At 37.1% G+C, this 15,088-nt stretch overlaps 1 protein-coding gene across 1 annotated transcript in view; it reads right to left on the bottom strand.

Annotated features, from left to right (window-relative positions):
• The window catches only part of PLEK (pleckstrin), a 224,262-nt gene that overhangs the window by 52,172 nt on the left and 157,002 nt on the right, over positions 1-15,088 (bottom strand). The gene's annotated exons all lie outside the window — the stretch shown is intronic.

The following is a 15,088-nucleotide window of genomic DNA, read 5'->3' as shown; positions in this document are numbered from 1 at the left end:
TACAAGTCATGGGGGTGTTTGGGAGGATAGAAATGTTCTATATCCCAATTATGGTGATCATGACATAATAGTACGTGTTTGTCAAAACTCACAGAATTGAGTATTTCACTGAGGTGTATAAATTTACTATATTTTACTGTATATAATAAGATATATAAACTATACTTTATTTTTAATGAATAAAAGTGAGATTAAAAACAATTCCAAGTGGAGTATAGAACTAAATGTGAGCAGGGAAACCAAAAGCTTTAAGAAGTAAACATGGAAAAAGATATTTAAGAACTTAGGTTAAGCAAATAGAAATACAAAATCAAAGATTAAGAAATAATTTACGTGGCTCATGCCTGTAATCCTAGCACTCTGGGAGGCCAAGGCGGGCGGGTTGCTTGAGGTCAGGAGTTCGAAACCAGCCTGAGCAAGAGCGAGACCCCATCTCTACTATAAATAGAAAGAAATTAATTGGCCAACTAATATATATAGAAAAAATTAGCCAGGCATGGTGGTGCATGCCTGTAGTCCCAGCTGCTGGGGAGGCTGAGACAGGATTGGATTGCTTGAGCCCAGGAGTTTGAGGTTGCTGTGAGCTAGGTTGACGCCACGGCACTCACTCTGGCCTGGGCAACAACGAAGTGAGACTCTGTCTCAAAAAAAAAAAAAAAAGAAAGAAATTTACATTAACATTAGAAACTTCTGTTTGTCAAAAACCATCACTAAGAGAATTAAAATGTAAGTTACAGAGTGGGAACAGATAGTGGGGATATATTTAGTCAACTAAGGAATCATATCCAGAATATATAAAGAATTCTTACAAATTAATAGGAAAAAACAGACTTTTTAAAAATTTTCAAAAGACACAAGAAGTTACTTCACAAAAGAGGCTTATCTGAAAGCCTCAATAAAATTATGAGGAAATACTCAATCTCATTAGTCACTATGGAAATGTATAATTTTAAACAAAACCCAGACATAAATTAAAACCACAATGAGATACGATTATTCAGCAACCAGAATGGCTAATTTAAAAGATTAGCAATCACAAATGCTGGCAAGAACGTAGAGGCATTGGAACTCTCGTATACTGATGGAGGGAATGTAAATTAGTAAAACAATTTTGGAAAGCTGTTTGGCAATATTTACTCAATTTGAACATTTGCAAATGCATCCATATGTTCACCAAAAAAGAGGTATAAAGAGTTCATAACTGTACTCTTCATATTAGCCAAAAAGTAGAAACAGGCCGGGCGCGGTGGCTCACGCCTGTAATCCTAGCACTTTGGGAGGCCGAGGCGGGCGGGTTGCTCAAGGTCAGGAGTTCGAAACCAGCCTGAGCGAGACCCCGTCTCTACCAAAAATAGAAATAAATTAATTGACCAACTAAAAATATATATACAAAAAATTAGCCGAGCATGATGGCGCATGCCTGTAGTCCCAGCTACTCGGGAGGCTGAGGCAGTAGGATCGCTGAGCCCCGGAGATTGAGGTTGCTGTGAGCCAGGCTGACGCCACGGCACTCACTCTAGCCTGGGCAACAAAGTGAGACTCTGTCTCAAAAAAAAAAAAAAAAAAAAAAAAAGTAGAAACAGTCCAATTTCTATCAACAGTAAAAAAAAAAAAAATTCAGTATATTTATTGAATGGAAAGAGTATATAACATAAGCATAAATAGACAGCTGCTAAACACAGCAACATGGGTGAATCTTACAAATATGCTGATCAAAAGAAGACAGATAAAAGAATTCATACCATATAATTCTATTTATAAGAGTTGAAAAACAGGAAAAACTAAACCATGATGTTAGACATCAGGTTTGTAGTTATCTTTGGGAAGGAATAAATGGGTAATGATTAGGAGAGGTTTGGAGGATGCTATTTTATTTCTTGATGTTAGTTACATGGTAAGAATTCATCAGCCTGTACATTTGCTATTTTTGTACTCTTGTGATGCATTTTATACTTCAATATAAAAGCTAAAAATAATTCTAAGAGAATACTTAATAGATGTAGATATTTTGAAAAATATTAAATTTTAAAACACTGCCTTGAAGCAATATGTAGAGAATGGCCTTAAAAGATATTTGTTATTTTGGACTGCTCATCATTTCTACCTTGCTTTTATGATAAAATAACTGTCCCTTTACAACTTGCCCCTTCAAATACATACACACCCCTTTGGTGGGGATGCCTGCCCCCTCACATTCCATGAAGTACTAGTGGGATTGCCTAATATAGTGCTTGAGGCCCACCAATACACAACTTGGCTGGGATTTTAAATCTTGAGTGTAACTATTCAGGAATAAAAGTTGTTTAAACATGAAACAACCCACGGAAGGGTCCTAGGGAAATTGTCAATGACTGTAGTTGCTGACAGCTGAAGGCCACCAAGTTTCCTGTGCATTCCAAGACCTGAGCATTCTGCTTGAATTGTGCGAGCTCTCTGGTAGCAGCCTTCTAATAAATGCTTTTTACTGTTTAGGTAGTCAGAGTTAATTTTCTTTACTGGCAACCAAATAACAATAGTGGAGTTGGACCAGAAGGCACAGGGCTGGAGGATTGTGTATAATCAGAGAATACACACTAACCTATTAAAAGTAACAGTTGCTTTTTTGTTTATTTTTCTTGTCTATATTCCCTATAATGAATAATGGCTATGTATTACTTTTATAATATGAAGTGAAAGGATAATAAAACTATTTTACAAGTGGAATCAGAGACAGAGATGGTACCAGGCACCTGAAATGAGTTAGTTACCCCAGGCAAGCCCTTAGTGCAGATCTGACTTGTCTGGCATTATCACGAATATCTCTGCACACTCTGTGGATTGTCTTCTCTCTCTTTTAATGGTGTCTTTGATGAACAGGCATTCTTAACTGTAGTATAATCCATTTTAATAATTTTCTCCAGTTATTGAGGGGACCTTTTGTTGTTTTTGTGTTTTCAAGAGGCTGGTCTGACATGTTGCTTACTGATGAATTGGTCAGATAAGTACAACATAATCGTCTCACTGGTGAGAGCGTGGGTTCCTGTGTGGCTTTATACGTGTGTGTGCATTTGTGTGTGTGTGTGTGTGTGAGAGAGAGAGAGAGAGAGAGAGATAATAAAAGCAAAGAGTAGAGCAAAAAATATATAAACAGTTTAAGGAAAACATGATGTGACAATGTGTGTAGCCACCCACAAGTCAAGAAATAGAATATTCTCAGCACCCTAAAAATCCTATGTGTCCCTTCCCATCATCTATCCTTTCCACCTCCCGTCCAGAGATCACTACTATCTTGACTGTCTGATAATCATTTTTTTGTTTTCCTTTATAATTTATGCACACATATAAATATACACACCAAAGTGTATCTTTAACCAGTGTAGTAATTTTGCTTGTTTTTAAAATATGAGGGCTGTCCGAAAGTACCCAGCTGTGGATACAATGGATACATGGATACAATGGTTGGGTACTTTCCAGACAGCCATGGTGCATGGAATCCTATTATTTTTATTCCTGAGGATCCTGTTTCTTTTGCTTAATATTGAGAGACGCATTTATATTATTGCATATAGCTCTAGCTGGTTCGTTTTCATTGAAGTATGGTATTATCTATAATTTACAAATTCTACTACTGATGGATATTTGATTCTTTCCTCAGCTCTATAATCTTTTTGGGAATGGATTGCTGCTACTTGGTCTCATTGAATTTTAAATTCTTTTTCATAGCTACCTGGGTATATTTTATAATCTCATGACCTAGCTCATCTTTGTGTTTTCATTTTTTATTACTTTGAATATTTCGTTCATAACTATTTTATATTTCCTATTGAATGTTCTAATATCTGAAGTTGTTAGTGGTGTAAATATGTTGTTTATTGTTTGCGTGGAATTTTTTTTTCTACATGGTTTGTTTTGGTAATCTTTGATCGTGAGCTGGTATTTTGTTGGTATTCATCTGCTAAAAAATGTGTGGGCCTAAATTGAGGATGCTTCCTCCAGAGATGAATTTTATTCACTTCTTGAAGGAGGCAAGGGCTGCTACAAACCTGCAACTATTTTTAATCCATATTTGGAGTGTCCAAAGTCCTAGTCTGGTCCCACCTCCCTACCCTGCCCCTGGTCTAATTACTTAGTTCCTAGATTACAGGGCTGACCTTATCATTCCATTTGCCCCTTTTTCAATTCTACCTTCTTGGAGGCACTCAAGATTCACTGAGTATTTGTTGTTTTTTTCCCTTTGAAAAGTTTCCTGTTTCCTGTAACATAATTGTGACATAATCAATATGATAAAAATTGTGTTTTATATAGGTTCAAGTTGTTTGGTAAGAGGAGAGCACTTGGTAAGGGGAGAACTAACATGGCTCATCATCAAATTTCTGTCAAAAGCAGAAATCCTTAAGAGAGTATTTTTTGGTAGGTTCGGTAAGGCATTAAGGGTTTTGTTTGAGAACAATAAATGAAAGTTATTCCACTAACCAAACCAGATTTTATTTTGTTGAGTAAATTAGGCAAGACCTGGATTATCATCAGTTGAGGACAAGAAGCTGGATCACAGAGAGGGTTTATAGAGATTTGGGGAAGATGGAGAGGTAAAGAGAGGTAACTGGGAAGAACAAACTCAACTGGATGAGTCTGATCACGTTTCTGCTGTTTGGAGAGGAATGTGAATTTGGATCTACTTTGGAAGAATAAATGCTTTAAGATAAATGAAAGTAGGAGCTGGGATTTACTTACATTTAGTTGATATCTGGAGAACGAAATTGACCTTGACCTTATTATTTTGATCTCTTGTATAAATATCTTCACTATGTTAAGATTGAATGTTAGTCTCTTAGTTTTTATACCATACTAATATTAAAAAATCCATGAGAAGGACATTCTGTCTTTTGCAAAACCACATTTCAACATAATATCCATTAAGTTACTCAATGTACCTTACACAAGAACCCACACACATAACAAGATTTCTTCTAAAATTTGGTGCCAGGAGAAACCTTGTTTCTTTAGAAAAATATGTTTGCCTCTTTTTATCAGATAAAATGACCCATATGTTTCCTCTCCCAACTTTCTTCCTTAACTCCCCCCAAAATCAAAGCTAACCTCAAGGCTCAACTGTGATTGATAACCAACAAATCCCAGGTGCCTGGTTTCATCTCTGTCTCTGGTTCTGCTTATAAAAATAGCTTTATTATCCTTTCATTTCATATTATAAAAAAAAATACATGCATTATTCACTGTAGGAAATACAGAGAAGAAAAATGAAAGAAAAAAGCAACTGTTACTTTTAAAATCTTAGTTTATATTCTCTGATTTTACCATACCCTGACCCCAACAATATTGTTATTTGATTGCCAGAAAGGAAAATTGACTCTGAGTTACTTAAACTATAAAAAGTCTTCATGAGAGAGATACTGGAGAGCTAGCATCCTTCAAACAGAGCTCCCAGGCCTCAGAATGCACAGAAACCTTCAGCTCCCAGATCCCAGCAATGAAAATCAAGGACAATCTCCTTAAGACCCTGTCACTGATCGGCACATCTCCAAACTACTTTTTTTTTTCTGAGTGACGGCCAATATGAAGCACGGTATTTGACCATTCCACTCAGACTGCATGGAATGAGGCAGGGCCAGATAGCCAGTACAAATGAGTAGGGGAATGGTTCTGCCACCATAAAAGTGGGGTGAATAAAAGGGAATGTTTCAAGCCACTGAGCTACAAAACATCTTGGGCTGGGCACATATCTGTTTTTTCTCCCTCCTTTCTGGTTACCACCAAGAATTCATGAATTTATGTTGCCCTACACCGATCATCATTGCTTTAAGAAAGGACATGGGGCTGATTCTCCTGGTGGCTGTCCTGAGTAGGGCTCAGTTGCTGAGGACTATCCTGAGGACTACTGCTCCCTGCCCCATGACCCCCCAAGGATGGCTGGGTCATCAGAGGAGGGAGAAGAGGGGTTCACATTGGGAAGGAGGCCATAATCCCCTGAGTTTATGATACACAATTAGAGCAATATAAAAGTTTATTCTGTTTATTTTAAAAATTAACAGTAGATGGTATGCTTCTGTTCTATACCCTTAACAAGTGATACATAACAGACATCCTGTTATGTATCTAATGCAACAAATCTCAGTACTTATGACAACACTAGTGTATGGAACACTGGTGCCTGTAGTGATATTAATATTAGTTTTAGCCAAGCGTGGTGGCGAGTGCCTGTAGTCCCAGCTACTCAGGATGCTGAGTTAGGAGGATGGCTTGAGCCTAGGAGTTCAGGACCAACTTTGAGGAAAGGGTTTGGCAGAAACACATTTGGAAAACATTGTGTACTATATTATATTTTTAGAAATACAAAATTCACTGTATCAAACTAAAGGCTCTAGATAGTTCTACAGTTTCATGTATGCATGTGCATATACATACATATATATGTTAATATTTTCAAATTCTGAATTTCCCACAGTTTTTTGATCACAGATCATTTTTAATGGAACGCCTAGTAATTCTAGATGTTCTGTTCATACAATTTATGAAGCATTGGTTTTAATAGATACTTAATATTATAGATTCTTAATAGATACTCAGTACTTTTATATATAGATAATAATATAAAATTTGGCCTTATCAACAAAGTTATCCATTTACCTGGGATACACACACACATTAGCTAAAGACTTGACATAAAATTAATAATAACATTAAATGATAGGTTACATCCCCTTTTTTTCCAGAATGCTCAGAAATAATGCAGGCATCAACTATAAGCTGTTAGCATCATATAACTAATGTTCAGAACACAATTTTCTCCTACTGTTTAAGTCATTTTCTCAACATCTTTATTACTATAGAGTCCAGCTCACTCTGCTCTCATGGTACAATGTACAGAAAGCATTGTTTGATTCTTAATATTTCCATACTCACTTAATAATTCATAAAATAAGAAGCCATTTTTTCTATTATCAAATTTTCAAAGCTTTAGAAGAATAATAATACTCAGTGTTGTGACCATGTTGATAGGAATCAAAGTGGAACAACTTTTGTGGTAGAGCAGTTGAACATAAAGGAAACCTCCAATGAAAGTTATCTAAATCTCAATGGGCAGGAAACTTCAATTGATGTTTGTGATACATTCATACTTTAACACGTCCATACACCTATATGAAGGGATAGAAGGATATATACCAAAGTAACTGATTATCCATGAGATAGGTGAAATTATGGATATTTTTCCTTTGTTTTGCTTGTCATTATATTTATTATGATTTTTCTGTAGTTAGTATATACAGTTGACTCTTGAACATCATGGATTTGAACTGCATGGGCCCACTTACATGCAGAATTTTTTCAACTAAAGGTGCATGGAAAATATAGTATTCACAGGATGTGAAGCCTGCATAGACAGAGGGCCAACATTTCATACAGGTGGCTTCCACAGGGCTGACTGCAGGACTTGAATATGTGTGGATTTTGGTACACATGGGAATCCTGGAACCAATCCCCTGAGTACACTGAGATACAACTCTGTATGTACATGTAAGCTAAGAAAAAAGTTACTTAGCAATTCATACAAAATAAGTGGCAATTTAAAGATTGAATATTTGTTGACTACAACAAATAAGGAGAATTTGTTCCCATCACTACATAAAGAGTTTGATAATATCTCCTGTGGTTATTAAGTTACAGTACATTGCTCATTAAATAAGCTGAATAGATATAGTTACATCAGCGTGCCTATAAAATTCAACATAATATTTCTATTTTATTACACAATATTAATCCCTAGGACACACTCTTTCATCAATAAAATTTTTTTTCATATTTTATTATCATTTATAAGTAACAAGGACATTATTTTAAATGTTCTTTTAAATCATGGGTTGACAAACTTTTTATGTAAACAGCTAAATGGTGACTACTTTAGACTTGGAGGCCATACAGTCCTTGCTACAGTGGCTTAGCTCTGCTGTTGTAACACAAAAGCAGTCACAGGCAATACCTAAATAAATTAGTATGGCTGTGTTCCAGTAAAACACTATGGACACTGAAAATTGAATTGCATAGTTTTCACATAGCATTCAATATAGTTACTGTTTTGACTTTTCTGCAACCATTTAAAAATGTAAAACTGTTATTAGTTCATGGGCCATACAAAAATAGGCAGAGTCATCTTGGGACCAAAAGCTATAGTTTGCTGATCCTTATTTTAAATATTTATACAGCAGTGATCACTAAAAAAAAGATGCTATTTATTCAAACGAAAACATGGACAAACAAGCACCACATGTACTGGCCATCAAATTGGTACTAACTGATCAACACTAAAGTGCCCATATGGTAGTAATATTCACTGGGTGCCTGGTCAGGTGGGAGGGCGGTGGAGGGGGGTGGGTAGACTCAAAACTAATGGATGTGGAGTGCACTGTATGGGGGAAGGACGTGCCTGTAGCCCTGGCTTGGGCAAAGCAAAGGCATTATATGTAACCAAAATATTTGTACCTCTATAATATTCTGAAATAAAAATAAATAAATGAATAAATAACATGTCTATGCCTTCGGGCTTTCTTACTATGAAAATTTCAGATCTGACTGTCTTGAGTGCATGCTTTTCCTCTCTTTCTTGGATTTCTGCCATGTTGCACAGTGAGGCCCATCTAGCAAGAAACTGAAGCCTCCAGACAACAACCAGAGAGAAACCGAGGCCAGGCAACACCCATGTGAGTGAACTTGGCAGCTGACCTGCCAGCCCCAGTGGAGCCTTCAGATGACAATGACTGCTGCCCCAGCTAACAGCTCGAATGCAATCTCACCAAAGACGCTGAACCAAAACCACATCTCTAAGTTCCCCAGCATTTCTGAACACCCAGAAACTATAGGATAATAAATGTTTGTTGTTTTAAGCTGCTAAATTATGGGGTCATTTTTTAATGCATTCATAGGTAAGTAATACAATCCTATGTTAGAATAAGATTTATTAGGTTTCTAACACCCCTTGCATATTGCTGCTCTCGAGACCCTTTTGCTCTGACTCATAACCCAGGCCCTTGTCTGGGTGCCCAGACTATGAGCCTTGCTGTGCCAGATACTCCCTGAAACTGAGACTTAACTCCAGTCTTTGGAATGTCTGTGTGTCACATATGGAACTAGTAAAGGAAGAGAGGGAAATTCCCTGCACATTATTTTCCATAAAACACCGGTCAGATTTTCTGAAACTTGTAATTTAATAGCATCTTTCCCCCTCAATGAAAAAAAAAATAAAATAAAACTTTACTTGCTGCTTCCTAACCTGCTTATGTAACTCCCCATACTGTCCTCATTCACACTTTCAGTACCTTATCAAACAGTATATTGCACCTTCCGTTAAGTGACAATTTGATCTTCGGCAATTGTGGTTTGTTGTTCAATCAGTCATCTGATTTTCCTCTAGAGTGAACAATCTATTCCACTGTTTATTATACTTACTTGCCAGCATTACAGATCCTGTGATTATTCAAGAATGACATTTTGTAAAACATAAGGCAGGAAAAGCAAGAAAATCATGGTCACTCTGCCAAGCCCATCACATGATTCTGACAGATGCTCAGAGCCAGGCCAGTCATCATTAGCAAGAAATCGTCTCATCGTATTTTGTGATTTAAGAGCATCAGGATTTCTTAATGTCCACAAACACCTCTATACATTTAGAAAAGTGGCTGGGGTTGTGCATTCCATGTCAGTGTGAGGGGTTTCAGGCACCTAAGTGTGTGTGAGTGGCCATGTATGTGTGGAGGATAGAGGGAGAGATTGGGTTGGGAAGTGAGAAATATCTGCATGCTCTAACTTCCCTTATGCAGTTTGTTTCTTAATTAATCACAGAACTTTAGATATAGAACAAACTTCAAGAGATCATTAAACATTCCCATCTGGTCTTTGAACTCCACAGCTATGTGTTCTGTAAGATTAGACAGGGTTACAGTTATTTGACTGGTATGACAAGGTGATGGTAGGCTTGCCAGGCACTGTGTTTAGAGTGCAGGCACTAGGGTTGGACCATCTTAGCTCAAATCCCACCTCTGTTATTCATTATTGTTTTGATTTTATTTTTTGCCTTGCCAGACCTTCAATTGTTCCATCTTTGCAAAACAGTATCCCTTTCTGGGGTAAATGATTCTCCCTTTCCAACTATGTGGCTCTAAAGTTTCTATTCCAATTATCCCTGAGGTCCAGCTGATCCTTTCCGTCTCTTAAATATTTGATTCATCAACTTTTCCTTTTGTTATGTAATATACTCAAGTAGTCTTCCCCCAAGCTGGTTAGAATTGAATCTTTTTACTTGCAACATCTTGCAAAAGAATCCTGACTAACTCTGCTGTGCTAGGTGTTGTGGTGTAGATAAAAGATGAGGAAATTATGATCTGGTTGAAACATGAGGTTTATGAAAGAGAAAAATGTTATGGAATCATATAAGATGGCATAAAAATATAATTGTTTGGGGGGGGCTTGGTTCTTGTTTTATTTTTTTATTTCTTATTTTTTTATTTCAGCATATTATGGGGGTACAAATGTTAAGGTTACACACATTGCTTTGCCTCCCCACGCCCCTCAAGTCAGAGCTTCAATCATGTCCACCTCCAGATAGTGCACGTCGCACTCAACTATATATGTAAAAACCCATCCCCTCCTCCCCCCTCCCACCATTATCAGGTGGTCTATTAACAGGTTTGCAACATAAGTGCATTTCAAAAGCAATATTGCATTTGTGGAAGAAAATATTAAAATCGCTACAACACCTGCATATTTTTAAACATCTATTAATTAATACTATATCCAAAGCATTAAACGCCTCACCAATCAGATGCAACTTACAATATTATTGTACCGCAGCCTGACATTCTGCCACTGTTGTGTGGAAATTTGAGCTATACACTGTTTTTTTATAGCAACTAAAAGTTTAATTGTAATTAAAATGAAAATGTCATGACCTTAACATTGAAGAAAATATTTGAAATATTTGAACAATTAGAAAAAGGAGAAAAGGGACAAATGTTAAGCAATCTGGATCCTTGTCACTCGTGTTTAACTGAGTTAAAAAAAAATGGAAAAAGTGTTTTTCTGGGAAGGAAACAGGCGGTAATGGTTTGGGTCCATCACAGAAGACAGGGAATAAATAGCCCCTTGCCTGGTTTGATCTGCACTAAACAAAAAATGTTTGCAGCCTTGAAAGTAGAAGATAACTTTAATGTGTTATTTTGCTTATTAACCATATTCATATAATACCACATTAGTTTTTCAGAGAACATATGGAAGAAAATGGCAATGACCAATGGCTTGAGTGCAATACATGGAAACCTTGTTTGTAAAGATAGAGAAATGACAGCTTTGTGAGGTTGCCCATCGTGAAGATGGATGGAGAATGATGGGGGGGTTGGGGAGCACAGAGCAAAAGCAAAATTGTGATCAATATATGAGACTGTGGCTAGAAGGGAAAGAACTCTAAAAAGACATTTTGTTCATTGGTAAACTCATATTTCATGGGCTTCACTGTATTACTTGAAAACAAAGAAGAACTTTGCCATTTTTTGGTTGAGCAATTTATGTGACATTCTGTGTCTCTAAAAGTAGCTGTGTCACTTTTGCCTTTGAAAGGAGTCCTTTTGGGGAAAAGTATGTCCTAAAATATTGGGTGTATTATAAATACTATATTCCATTTTGTGCTAGATTTTTTTACTAATTCTATTTTTATCATGAACTTGGGTTATCCATGGCCACCTTCTCTTCTTCCAGCCTTAACCATACAGCCTCACAAAAGGTGTCATGAAGAATAAAACCCATCTTTATATAATCTAGTTTTAATTGAACATTTATTTACATTAGTGGAGAAAAAGTGAGTGAGCTTGTCCTGGTTATTCACAGATAACATTCATGCCAGGAAACAGTTAAAGTTTTATTTGCAACATAAATCACTAGGCTAAATTTATTCAGAATAAATGCTAATATTAGGCTCATCATCGGTGAGCAGAGGAGTGGATTCTGACCGTGTTGTAACTGTGTGAAGAGGTAACCAGATTCCCCCTAGAGCCCAGCAAACAGGAAGGCTGTTGCTCATTGCCATGACTACAAAATCCTTTGGGCCTAAGGCAGGACCTGGGTTCTTTAGAACTCATCCAGGAAGATGGCTTTATCTTCAAGTCTAGCAAAGCTAACCAGGAGAGCAAGCCCTAATATAAATATAAAGCAGGCTGGTTGACACCTCTAACACTAAGATATTTTAAAGCAGGAGAAGAGAAGGAGTCAGGCACATCATCTACATTGATTTAAAAATAAAAATAAGAAACAATTCCTGAAGATGTTAAACTATGCCTGAATAAAAAAGATGTATTATAATAGTTAACTGTGCTGGGACGGTAGTTGTGTATGTGTGTGTGTGTGTGTGTGTGTGTGTGTAATCCAAGCTCAGCACACTCCCCTAATTTCTTTTTCATACACACACACACACACACACACACACACACACACACACACACACCTATGTCCCATGTCATAATGCTAATTACTTTTTGACCTCTATAATATGAATCAGCAGAGACTGGCACAGTCTATATGGAGCTATTGTTAGCATGATGTCTTAGTCCATTCAAGCTGCCATAACAAAATACCTTAGACTGGGTAATTTATAAACACCAGAAATTTATTGCTTACAGTTCTGGAGGCTTGGAGGTCCAAGGTCAAGGTTTCAACAAATTTGGTATCTGGTGAGAGTTCACTCTCTGCCTCACAGACTGCAACTTCTTGCTGCATCCTCACATGGCAGAAGGGACATACAAGCTCCCTCAGGCCTGTTTTATAGGGGCACTAATCCCACTTTTGAGGGCAGAGTCCCCATGACCTAATTACCTCCTAAAATCCTCACCTCTTAATACTATTGCACTGGGGATTAAGCTTCAACATATGCATTTTGAGGGGGACATAAACACTCAGACCATAGCAGCTGATTCCTCCGAATGATAGCTAAGTCTATCACTTGGTTGGGCTCAATTTCCCAATTTCCAAAAAAATAACAATAATGGTTGCCCTGCTGATAAACAATGTTTAAGTCACCAACCTGAGGTAATAACTATCAAATCTACAATAAGACTGAAAGCACTAGATGACTTAAAAATACACAATAAGTATATTTTTAAATAAACAAAAATAGCTACAATTTATTGAGTGTCTATATGTGATTGATACTCTTGTGAGTTTTATATAATCATGTGGATCTATGAGCATCACATATGTCACCACCATCATTTCACGAATAAAAAAACTGGGGCTCGAGGCTAACGCAGCTTGCTCAAGGTCACCCAGCTTGTGATCCACAGATCTGGCAATACAAACACAGCTCATTAGGCTCCATACTCATATTCTTTGCACAAATGTATCAGTGAGGAGAAATTTTCTAATTACTTTCACATTTATTAATTCCATTTTAAGACACTACATTGTATAAAATTGTATGTTCTGAAAATTCATTGTATGTTCTGAAAATATTATTCCTAATGGATATTACCCAGCATTAGTAACATCTCATATCTGAAAAGGAATTTGTTTTTCCAGTTTCCATTTTCTCATTTAATTCTCACAATATTGGGAAGGAGGTATTTTAATCCCAATTTCACAAATAATGAAAATTGAAACACCAATACGTTAAGTACTTTGCATAAAGAAACTAATAAGTGGCAGAGCCAGGATTAATTGATTGACTGATTGATTTCAGAGATGGGTGTCTCCCCCTGTTGCCCAGGCTGGTCTTGAACTCATGAGCTCAAGTTCCTTCCGCCTCAGCTTCACAAGTAGCTGGGACTACAGGGGCATTTTACTGTGCCTTGCTAGAGCCAGGCTTTAAACAGGAGTCACTATATTTCAAGTCTGACACTCTTCAATGCAAAGGTGGCAGTTGGCTTGAGATTGTGAGGTTGCTGAACAAAAAATTGAGAAAAAAAGGTAAAATTTCCAAAATGGCTTTAAAATAATTTCAAAAGGATATGCACTCTCTTTCCACTACCCATTCGCTAGAGTTGGCAACATTAAGCTTACTGTGTGCCCTCTCATTCTTTTAAAAGTGCTAATAAAAACATATACAAACTTATATGGTTTTAAAATTTTTCATTGTTTTAAAATACTGTAAGTACTACTTGTAATTATATTTTTTATTTACATCATTCCAGGTAAATCATATGGATGTGATTAATTTTAAAGATATGAAATAATTCATAAATGGACATTTTAAGGCAAGGAAAGTAATTCAACAAATATTTTTGGAGCACCTACTATGTGCCAGGCACTGTTCTGTGCATTCTTGAGATACAGCCAGCAATGAGCAAAAATGACAAAATGCCTGCCCTCAGGCTTCCATAGTTTCCCAGCCACCCCACTTTTAGCATTAACAGCTTTAGCATATGTGTTTGCCAAGGCAACATACAATTATTATTTTAATAGTTGTGTAACAGTATATATAGTACAGGTATGTGAGAATTTAATTATCCATTTCTTTATTGGTTGACATTACATTTAGGTTTCGATTTTTGCAACCAATGTTACAATAAACACCCATATTACATACATATCATATACATAGCTTTTTATTTCTAAAGAAAAGCAGTCTCACCTGGGTGAACAAAAACTGCCAAACCCATCCCTACTCATTTGTTCTCACTAACCCATTCACTTCGCCATTCCCCAGGTGTGCTGGATGATTCTGGTACTATCCACCTAGGTGGTGCTGAAGCAGGTGCTCACTCTCTGTTCTCTGAAGACATTCCCAGGACAGCTCTACTACCCTTGGTGTCCCCGAGCTTCCAAAAATCACCCGCTGTCATCCGACCTCTGCCACCAGGGAAGACTGTCTAATCTCGCTCAATATGCAAATCCAAACTCTGCGGTGTCGCATTGGGCGCCCTGCCAGTAATCCTTTGACCCATCATCCCTCCTCTGCCATTGTCACAAGTGTGCTTTAGGCACATGCCAGGTGCCTTTTACAGGGTTAATAGCTCATCCTTCAAGATTTGTGTACATACGCGTGACTCGTTACACCCCGTCATTTTTGAGACAAGGATGTGTTTAATGGAAACGCACACCCACAAGAAGGTGTAGCTGC

This window comes from Microcebus murinus, chromosome 3, assembly GCF_040939455.1.
Source record: "Microcebus murinus isolate Inina chromosome 3, M.murinus_Inina_mat1.0, whole genome shotgun sequence".
Lineage (NCBI taxonomy): Eukaryota > Metazoa > Chordata > Mammalia > Primates > Cheirogaleidae > Microcebus > Microcebus murinus.
This window is presented reverse-complemented; position numbering and strand designations above follow the sequence as displayed.